General features: G+C 43.0%; 2 pseudogenes; one reads left to right on the forward strand and one right to left on the reverse strand.

Moving 5' to 3' along the window:
* Positions 1-2,304: 2,304 nt before the first annotated feature.
* Positions 2,305-2,773, reverse strand: LOC143389449 (2',5'-phosphodiesterase 12 pseudogene; annotated as a pseudogene).
* Positions 2,774-8,642: 5,869 nt separating this feature from the next.
* On the forward strand, positions 8,643-10,646 carry LOC143389466 (voltage-gated potassium channel KCNC4-like; annotated as a pseudogene).

Below are 10,646 nucleotides of genomic sequence, written 5' to 3' on the forward strand. Positions count from 1 at the left end.
TTTAAACATTTATGAATAACACTTTATCCTTACTTGTGAGTATAGGAAATTTTGGTATGCTACTTATAGGATCTTCTTAGTGTTGCCTTCTTAGAACTTCCCCATTCACAGTAGCCTGAAAAAAAATAAAATATTTGGGAATCAATCTAACAAAAGAAGTGAAAGACCTTTACAATTAAAATGACAGAAAACTAAAGAAAGAAATTGAGGAAGACCTTAGAAGATGGAAAGCTCTCCCATGCCCCTGGATAGGCAGAATTAACATTGTCAAAATGGCCATACTACCAAAAGCACTATACAGATTTAATGCAATTCCTATTAAAATCCCCAATGACATTCCTCATAGAAATAGAAAAAGCAGTCATGAAATTCATTTGGAAAAATTAGAGACCCAGAATAGCCAAAGAAATGAAGCAGGAGGCATCACAATACCAGACCTTAAATTATACTATAGCCATAGTAACAAAAAGGACATAGTATTGGCACCAAGACAGGTATATAGACTGATGGTACAGAATAGAGGACACAGGCACAAACCCACATAAATACAGTTATCTCGTACTACACAAAGGCGCCCAAAACATACATTGGAGAAAAGATAGCCTCTTCAACAAATGGTGCTGGGAGAACTGGAAATCCACATGTAGCAAAATGAAATTAAACCCCTCTCTCTCACCCTGCACAAAAATCAATTCAAAGTGGACCAAGGTCTCAAGCACTAGAGCAGAGACCCTGCACCTATAAGAAGAAAAAGTAGGCCCAGATCTTCACAATGTGGGCTTAGGAACTGACTTCTTTAACAAGACTCCTAAAGTTCAAGAAGTAAAATCAAGAATCAATAAATGGGATGGATTCAAACTAAAAAGCCTCTTCCCAGCAAAGGAAACAATCAATAACATGAAGAGAGAGCCTACATAAATGGGAGAAAATGTCTACCACACACACCTCAGAGAGAGCATTCATCTCCAGGATATATAAAGAATTCAAAAAAACAAATAATCCAATCAATAAATGGGCAAAGGAACTGAACAGACACTTCACAGAAGAAGAAATATAATCAATCAATAAACATATGAAAAAATGCTCATCGTCTCTAGCAGTTAGAGAAATGCAAATCAAAGCTACTTTAAGATTCCATATCACTCCAGTCAGAATGGCAATCTTCAAGAATACAAGCAACAATGAATGTTGGTGAGGACATGGGGACAAAGGTACACTCATATATTGCTGGTGGGACCTCAAATTTGTGCAACCACTATGAAAAATAGTATGGAGATTCCTAAGGAAACTTGGAATGCAACCACCATTTGACCCAGTCATCCCACTCCTAGGTTTATATCCAAAGGACTTAAAATCAGCATACTACAGTGACACAGCCACATCAATGTTTATAGCAGCTCAATTCACAATAGTTATACTATGGAACCAACGTAGGTGCCCTTCAACAAATGAATGGATAAAGAAACAGTAGCAAATATACACAATGGAATATTACTCAGCCTTAAAGAAGAATGAAATTATGGCAAATGGATGAAACTGGAGAATATTATGCAAAGTGAAATAAGCCAACCCCAAAGAACTAAAGGCTGAATGTTTTCTCTGATAAGCGGATGCTAATTCACAACAAAGGGTGGGGTGTGGGAATAGAGTTATTTTGGACCAGAGAGGGGAGTGAAGGGAGGGGAAGGGGTATGGGAGTAGGAATAATAGTAGAATTAATCAGACACTATTACCCTATGTGCATATGTGATAACATGACCGTATAACTCTACATCATGTACAAACTGATGAATGAGAAGTTGTACTCCATTTATGTAGGATGTATCAAAATGCTTTCAACTGTCTTGTATGACTAATTAGAACAAATTAAAATACATATTCAAAAAAGATTTTATGTCTTTCACTTTAACCTCTGTGTATTTTTTCATCTGATTATATAAACATGATTCAATCTGAAATGTATGTCATGAAAAATAATTAAAAGTTCATTTAAATGATACTTAAAATTCTTAATTACTAGCTTAAATATATTTATAAAAATCTACACAATATTTCAACTTCCTTATTTTTCTGTAACACATTTGTTTTTCCTCCAAGTGTAGAGAGAAAAAGGGTCTAGATGATGTAAACGTACACAGTCTTGTAACAAAGACATCTGGAGCGTAACCGTAGGCCATGAACAGGAGGTTTTAGCACAGTATCTAGATCTCCTCTTTGAAAGTTACATATGATCTTTGATTCACATCAAACTTTCTACAGAGTAACGAACTTCCCTTTTAGACTTCAATTCCATTAAACAGAAATCTATTTCCGTTTTGGACCACATACAAGGGCTATGTGATCAGAGGGTTAGGAAACATTAGGTAAGACCCAGTGAGTGGTAACATCTTTATGACGAGGTAATGGAATCCCCTGTTCAACCTGAAAAGCAGGTAAGTCAGTGAAAGTGTGACCTAGGCATCCAGGAATGGCACCAGCACAACTGTGCAAACAGATTTACCAGAAGCACTTTTCAGTTTGAAGAAATGTGTGAGAGACATGTTGCCTCTTTCCTCTTCTCCATTGGAAGCCCAGTTCTTCATGATCCTCTGGAATGATGACAAAATGACATGTTCCTGTTGATGGTGTACTATTAAAGTCCCTACAAAACATAACGGAGGTGCCACAGTACAGATCACATGTCTAATGTGAGCCAAGCTATTGCCATTTGAATGAGATGAATGTACCCACATTTTGGACACCCATAGAAATGGGTATTAGCAGCACATATGTTTTTTGATTTTTACTCTAATTTGTTATATATGAGAGCAGAATGCATTACAATTCATATTACACATATAGAGCACGATTTTTCATATCTCTGGTTATTTACAAAGTGTATTCACACCATTTGAGTTCTTAGGGTAATGATGTCCATCTCATTCCACCATCTTTTTTATGTCCCTTTCCCCCTCCCTTCCCCTCCCTCCCCTTTGTCCCATTTAGAGTTCATCTAATCCTCCCATGCTTCCCTTCCTAACCCCACTATGAGTCAGCCTCTATACCAGAGAAAACATCCAGCATTTGGTTTTTTGGGACTGGCCGGCTTCACTTACCATTATCTTCTCTAACTTCATCCATTTACCTGCAAATGCCATGATTTTATTCTCTTTTAATGCTGAGTGATATTCCATTGTGTATATATATCACAGTTTCTTTATCCATCTACTGAAGGGCATCTAGGTTGGTTCCACAGTTTAGCTATTGTGAATTGAGCTGCAATAAACATTGATGTGGCTGTGTCCCTGCAGTAGGCAGCTTTTAAATCCTTTGGGCACAGACTGAAAAGTGGGATAGCTGGGTCAAATGGTGGTTCCATCCCCAGTTTTCCAAGGAATATTCACAATCCTTTCCATATTGGTTGCACTAATTTGCAGTCTCACCAGCAATATATGAGTGTGCCTTTTTCCCCACACCCTCGCCAACACTTATTGTTGTTTGTCTTCATAATAGCTGCCATTCTGACTGGAGTAAGATGAAATTTTAGACTGGTTTTGATTTGCATTTCTCCAATTGCTAGAGATGTTGAACGTTTTTTCATATATTTGTTGATTGATTATATATCCTCTTCTGGTAACTGTCTGTTCATGTCCTTGATCAATTTATTGATTGGGTTATTTGTTATTTTGGTGTTTGGCTTTTTGAGTTCTTTATATAACCTAGTGATTAGTGCTCTATCTGGTGTGCGTGTGGCAAAAATTTGCTTCCAGGCTGTAGGCTCTCTATTCACCTCACTGATTGTTTCTCTTGCTGAAAACAAGCTTTTTAGTTTGAACCCATCCCATTTAGTAATTCTTGATTTTAATTCTTGCACTATAGGAGTCTTATCCTATATGATGGAGATTGGGGCCTACTTTTTCTTCTATTAGACTCAGGGTCTCTGGTTTAATTCCTAGGTCCTTGATCCTCTTTGAGTTGATTTTTGTGCATGGTGAGAGATAGGGAATTAATTTTATTTTGTTGCATATGGATTTCCAGTTCTCCCAGCATTATTTGTTGAAGAGGCTATCATTTCTCCAATGTATGTTTTTGGCACCTTTGCCAACATAAGATGACTGTAATTATGTGGGTTAGTCTCTGTGTCCTTTATTCTGTTATATTGGTCTACCAGTCTGTTTTTTTGTGCCAATACCATGCTGTTTTTGTTACTATTGCTCTGCAGTATAATTTAAGGTCTGGTATAGTGATGCCACCTGCTTCACTCTTCTTGCTAAGGATTTCTGTAGCTATTCTGGGTCTCTTATTTTTCCAGATGAATTTCTTAACTGCTTTTTCTATTTCTTTCTTTGTGTGTGTGTGTGTGTGTGTGTGTGTGTTGCTGGGGGTTGAACCCAGGGCCTTGTGCATGAAAGGCAGATACTCTACCAATTAAGCTATATCCCCAGCCCCTGCTTTTTCTATTTCCATGAGGAATGTCATTGGGATTTTGATTGGAATTGCATTAAATCTGTATAGTGTCTTTGGAAGTATGGTCATTTTGATAATATTAATTCTGCCTATCCAAGACCAAGGTAGATCTTTCCATTTTCTAAAGTCTTCTTTAATTTCTATCTTTAGTGTTCTGTAGTTTTCATTGTAGAGGTCTTTCACCTCTTTTATTAGGTTGATTCCCAAGGTTTTTTTTTTTTTTTGAGGCTATAGTAAATTTGATATATTTTTATAAGTAGTATAGTTTTCCTTGTTTCCCTTTCAGAGGACTTGTCACTGATATACAGAAATGCCTTTGATTTATGGGTGTTGATTTTGTATCTTGCTACTTTGCTGAATTCAATTACTAGTTCTAGAAATTTTCTAGGGAAATTTTTTGGATCTTCTAGGTATAGAATCATATTGTTGGAAAACAGTGCTAATTTAAGTTCTTTTCCTATACTGTATCCCTTTAATTTCTTTCGTCTAATTGCTCTGGTCAGTGTTTCAAGAATGATGTTAAATGGAAGTGGTAAAAGAGGGCATCCCTGTCTTGTTCCAGTTTTTAGAGGAAACACTTTCAATTTTTCTCCATTTAGAATGATGTTGGCCTGGGGCTTAGCATAGATAGCTTTTACAATGTTGAGATATGTTCCTGATATCCCTAGTTTTTCCAGGGTTTTGAACATGAATGGGGTGCTGTATTTTGTCAAATGATTTTTCTGCATCTATTGAGATGATCATATGGTTCTTATCTTTAAGTCTATTGGTATGATGAATTACATTTATTGATTTCCGAATGTTGAACCAACCTTGCATCCCTGGGATGGATCTCACTTGATCATGGTGCGGAATCTTTTTGATATGTTTTTGTATTCGATTTGCCAGAATTTTATTGAAAAATTTTGCATCTATGTTCATTAGAGAGATTGGTCTGAAGTTTTCTTTCTTGGATGTGTCTTTGCCTAGTTTTGGAATCAGAGTGACATTGGCCTCATTGAATGAGTTTGGAAGTGCTCCAGAGCACAGGGCCACAGCATGGGTAGGGACAGCCTCCCAGGCAGTGCAGACGAGCATCCTCTCTCACTTTCTTGGGGGTAGAGATGCCCAAGGTCAAAAGTGCATGTACCAGGCCCGGCCTCCACTGGACACTCTTCCCCACTCCCTGCTGGACCCAAAGGCAGCCCGTTGCCTGGAGTGCAGGGAAGTTCAAAGGCAGTCGGATGTCAGCATGGGACGGGAGTGGACGGCCCATTCACACCCATCTCAGTCCAAGTAGAAGATGGTGGAGAGTGAGACAATGGCCAAGGTCCACCACTCTCTGGCTCTGCAGCTCCAGGCTTGGCTTCCTTGTACCTGCAAAAGAAAGAGAGCCGGAGGGAACCCCAAATTCAAGGTCGGGGTGCACTGAGAAGCTGGCCATCGTGATGTGGCGTGGCAACTGAGGCAGGTTGCATGCCACCTACCTGCAGCACCGCGTGCCCTGCCAGGCAACACCCTGCAGCACAGCTCCCGCCACCTTTCTGCTCTTTTTAGTAGTGGCTGCCTGAGCCTGGACCTGGAGGGCGTTGGTATCAATCCTGCGGAGGGCCCCGACCCAGGCGGCTAGCTCCGGTAGCTCTGGGTATTACAGTGGCTGCCTGGGGCCAGCGCCAAGGACAAGCTCAGCCTGGGCTCGCAGCGCACATAGCTGAGGAGACCAGCAGCCAAGCAGCCACCTGGTGTCCAGTGGAGACAGAGAAGACTCCTACTGTTTAATATTATTTTAAGAGACAATAAGTACAGTCGGCTCCAGAGACTGAGGCAGGAGGATCACAAGTTCAAAGCCAGCCTCAGCAACTTAGCGAGGCCCTGTCTCAAAATAAAATATTAAAAAAGGGCTGGGAATGTGGCTCAGTGGCTAAGCACCCCTGTGTCCAATCCCTGGAAAGGAAGGAAGGAAGGAGGGAGGGAAGGAAGGAAGGAAGGGAGGGAGGGAGGAAGGAGATGAAGAGGGTTTGCAAGTCCACAGGAGTGCATCAGGCAAGACAAGATGATATAGGCAGGACCTCACAGACCATTGTGAAACCTTCTGGGCTTTTACGCTAATACTAGTATTTTTGAAGAGGTTGGAACACAAGACTAATGCATTTTCTCTCAATCCACCTTCGACTGCTTGAGTTTAGTCTTAGAGCAGTGAACATGTGATTATACAACTGTTCTGTTAAGCAATTTGAAACTAAAGATCAAAAGCCTTAAAATGGTCAATGCCCACCACTCATAAAAAAGTAACAAAAATCATATTTTTGAATAGAAAAAAAATAATGGTAATATAGCTCAGAATAAGATTAACAAAAAATTGCAGAACCTATGCAAACAGTTTTCAAATTCTAAAGAGTTAGATGAAAGGAGATTTAAATAACAGAGCAAACCCCATTCTCAGCCTCAACGGTATAAATTTTATGTATTTATTTTTCACACATATTATTTATATAGTTGCTTGTTATTTATTATGTATTACCTATGCCTATGAATTTAATGTTATTCTTATAAAGATGAACAAATTGGTCTTTTATACTAAACAATCTCATTCTAAAGTTTGTATGAAGAAATAAACTTGTAAGGATGATCAGGAAAACTCTGTAGAAGCCCTAAAGCATACAAGTCCTATGATGTGTGAAAGTGTATTTAAAACATGGGCTGTCTGATCTTACCACTCTCATTCAATGACATGTTCAGTTCTAAACATTGCAACAAGCCCGTAACAAAAGGCATGCAGGTGGGAAAAGAAGAAATAAACTGCCCCTGTTTGCAGATGACATAATTAACTACTTAGAAAATCCTCTGGAATCTACTAAAAAACTCTTAGAACTAACAAGTGGATTTAGAAAGATGAAGAGATACAAGATGACACAAAATCAATTGCATTTCTATGTACTGAAAACAAAAAAAGTGGAATCACAATATAAAAACACAAACCATTCATAATAGCTTCAAAGGAAATGAAATAGTTAGGCATCAATCTAATAAAGCATACCTGATCTGTATGCTAAAAACTACAAAATTCTGGTGAAAGAAATCAAAGCCAACTAAGTATTTGGAGAGATATGCTGTATAAATTGGAAGGCCCAACATAGTGAAATTTCAATTCTTACTACATTAATCCATGGGCTCACAAGTTACTATCCAAATTCCAGCTAGGTCTCTTAAATTTTATTTTTTTAACTGATACATAAAATCATAAACGTTATACATATTAATGGAGCAACATGATGTTTTAATACATGTTTATGCTGTGTCATGTTTAAACCAGGTAAAACACACCTATTTTCTCAAACATTTATCATTTCCTTATTGGCAAAATTTTCAAATTTCTTCCTTCTGTTTTTTTTGGAATTATAGTACATTTTTGTTACATACAGTACATTGTTTCTCTGCCTTTTGGCTGAGGTGGAGTTCAGCAATTTTTTTTTTTTTTTTTTTTTTTAGACCAAGCATTGATTCGGGAAGATTCAAAAATAGTGTTGAAGGAAAATGAAGTAGAAGGAATCACTCTTTCCAATGTTAAGCACTACTTTATAACTACAGTAAACAAGACTGTGTGGTATTGGCAGAGGGACAGATGACATACAGATAGTGGAACAGAATAGAGAACCCAGAAATAGAACAACACACAGCATTCAATTAACATGTGATGAAGAAGAAAAGACAATCCAGCGGGGAGAAATGATCTTTTAAACCAATGACGGGGCAACTGCACATCATGGGCCAAACCAAACCCCAAAACCCTTATGTCACTCAAAGAATCATGGACTTACATAAGGTAACCCATAAAATTTCTAAGAGAAAATTGATAATAAAACCTTTATGACCTACAACTAGGCAAAGAATCCTTAGATGAGACAATAAAAGCACAATTCACAAAGGGGAAGATAGACAAATTAGACTTCATAATAATTTTAAACATTTTCTTTCCAAAGATTCCATTAAGAAGATTAAAATAGGGGCCAAGCCGCAGAGGGGGCCGCCACCGCCTCCTGCCTCCTCCTGGTCTCCTCCCCCTCCGCGGTCTGACGCTGCCTCCTCTGGATGGGTGTTTGGAGGGCAGCGGCCGCCCCAAGCTGGAGCCCCGCAGCGCTTCTTATGATCAGCTCGGTGTGGTGTGTGTCTCCTCCTACCGCGGGCGCAAGTCGGGGAACAAGCCTCCGTCCAAAACATGTCTGAAGGAGGAGATGGCCAAGGGCGAGGCTTCGGAGAAGATCATCATCTACGTGGGCGGCACGCGACATGAGACCTACAGCAGCACCCTGCGCACTCTGCCGGTCACCCGCCTCGCCTGGCTGGCTGATCCCGACGGCAGGGGCCGGCTGGAGTCCCATGGGGCGGTGGGGGCAGCAGCGGCAGCAGAGGCGGCGGAGGATGTGAATTCTTCTTCCATCGGCACCCGGGCGTTTTCGCCTACGTGCTCAACTACTACCGCACTGGCAAGGTGCACTGCCCCGCCGATGTGTGCGGGCCGCTCTTTGAGGAGGAGCTCACCTTTTGGGGCATCAACGAGACCGACGAGGAGCCCTGCTGCTGGATGACCTACCGCCAGCATCGCCACGCTGAGGAGGCGCTCGACATCTTCGAAAGCCCAGACGGGGGTGGCGGTGGAGCGGGGCCCAGTGACGAGGTCGGCGATGATGAGCGGGAGCTAGCCCTGCAGCGCCTGGGGCCGCACGAGGGAGGCGGAGGTCCTGGCGCCGGTTCCGGGGACTGCGGCTGGCAACCACGCATGTGGGCACTCTTTGAGCATCCCTACTCCTCCCGGGCGGCCAGGGTGGTAGCATTCGCCTCCCTCTTCTTCATCCTGGTCTCCATCACCACCTTCTGCCTGGAGACTCACGAGGCCTTCAACATCGACCGCAATGTGACGGAGCTCCACCCGGTGGGGAATATCATCAGTGTGCGCTTCCGGCGGGAGGTGGAGACGGAGCCCATCCTCACCTACAGCGAGGGCGTGTGCGTCCTGTGGTTCACACTGTAGTTCCTGGTGCGCATCGTGTGCTGCCCCGATACGCTGAACTTTGTCAAGAACCTGCTTAACATCATTGACTTTGTGGCCATCCCTCCCTTCTACCTGGAGGTGGGACTGAGCGGTCTGTCGTCCAAGGCAGCCCGCGACGTGTTGGGTTTCCTGCGCGTTGTGCGCTTCCTGCGCATCCTGCGAATCTTCAAGCTCACGAGCCACTTCGTGGGGCTGCGCGTGCTGGGCCACACGCTCCGCGCCAGCACCAACGAGTTCTTGCTGCTCATCATCTTCCTGGCCCTGGGCGTGCTCATCTTTGCCACCATGATCTACTATGCCGAGCGCATCGGTGCCAGGCCCTCTGACCTACGGGGCAATGACCACACCGACTTCAACAATATCCCCATCGGCTTCTGGTGGGCTGTGGTCACCATGACAACACTGGGCTACAGCGACATGTACCCCAAGAGGTGGTCAGGCATGCTGGTGGGGGCGCTGTGTGCACTGGCCGGAATGCTCACCATCGCCATGCCTGTGCCGGTCATCGTCAACAACTTCAGCATGTACTATTCCCTGGCTATGGCCAAGCAGAAGCTGCCCAAGAAACGGAAGAAGCATGTGCCATGGCCACCCCAGCTCGAGTCACCCATTTACTGCAAGTCCGAGGAGACCTCGCCCCGGGACAGCACCTACAGCAATACCAGCCCCCCTGCCCGGGAAGAGGGTGTGGTGGAGAGGAAACGGGCAGACTCTAAGCAGAATGGTGATGCCAATGCAGTGCTGTCGGACGAGGAGGGAGCTGGCCTCACCCAGCCCCTGGCCTCCGCCCCTACCCCTGAGGAGCCCCGGGCCCTGCGTGGCTCTGGCACACGGGACAGAACCAAGAAGGCAGCTGCCTGCTTCCTGCTCAGTGTTGAGGACTATGCCTGTGCCGATGGCAGTGTCCAGAAAGAAGGCAATGTTGAGCCGAAAGCGTGCGTCCCAGTGTCTCACACCTGTGCTCTTTAAACACAGAGACCTGCCAAGACGCCCTCTCGTCCAACTATGCCCAGGCTGAAGTCCTCACCCTGTCTTAAAGCGGCACCAACGTGAGAGAGACAGGCAGACAGACAGAAAGCCAGAGGCTTAGGGAAACTCTGGAACCCAGGCACGAATCTTTCACTGGGAAAGACTCAGATATCCTTGTTTGCACAAGACTGGTGGAAAACCT

This window comes from Callospermophilus lateralis, unplaced genomic scaffold (assembly GCF_048772815.1).
Source record: "Callospermophilus lateralis isolate mCalLat2 unplaced genomic scaffold, mCalLat2.hap1 Scaffold_63, whole genome shotgun sequence".
Lineage (NCBI taxonomy): Eukaryota > Metazoa > Chordata > Mammalia > Rodentia > Sciuridae > Callospermophilus > Callospermophilus lateralis.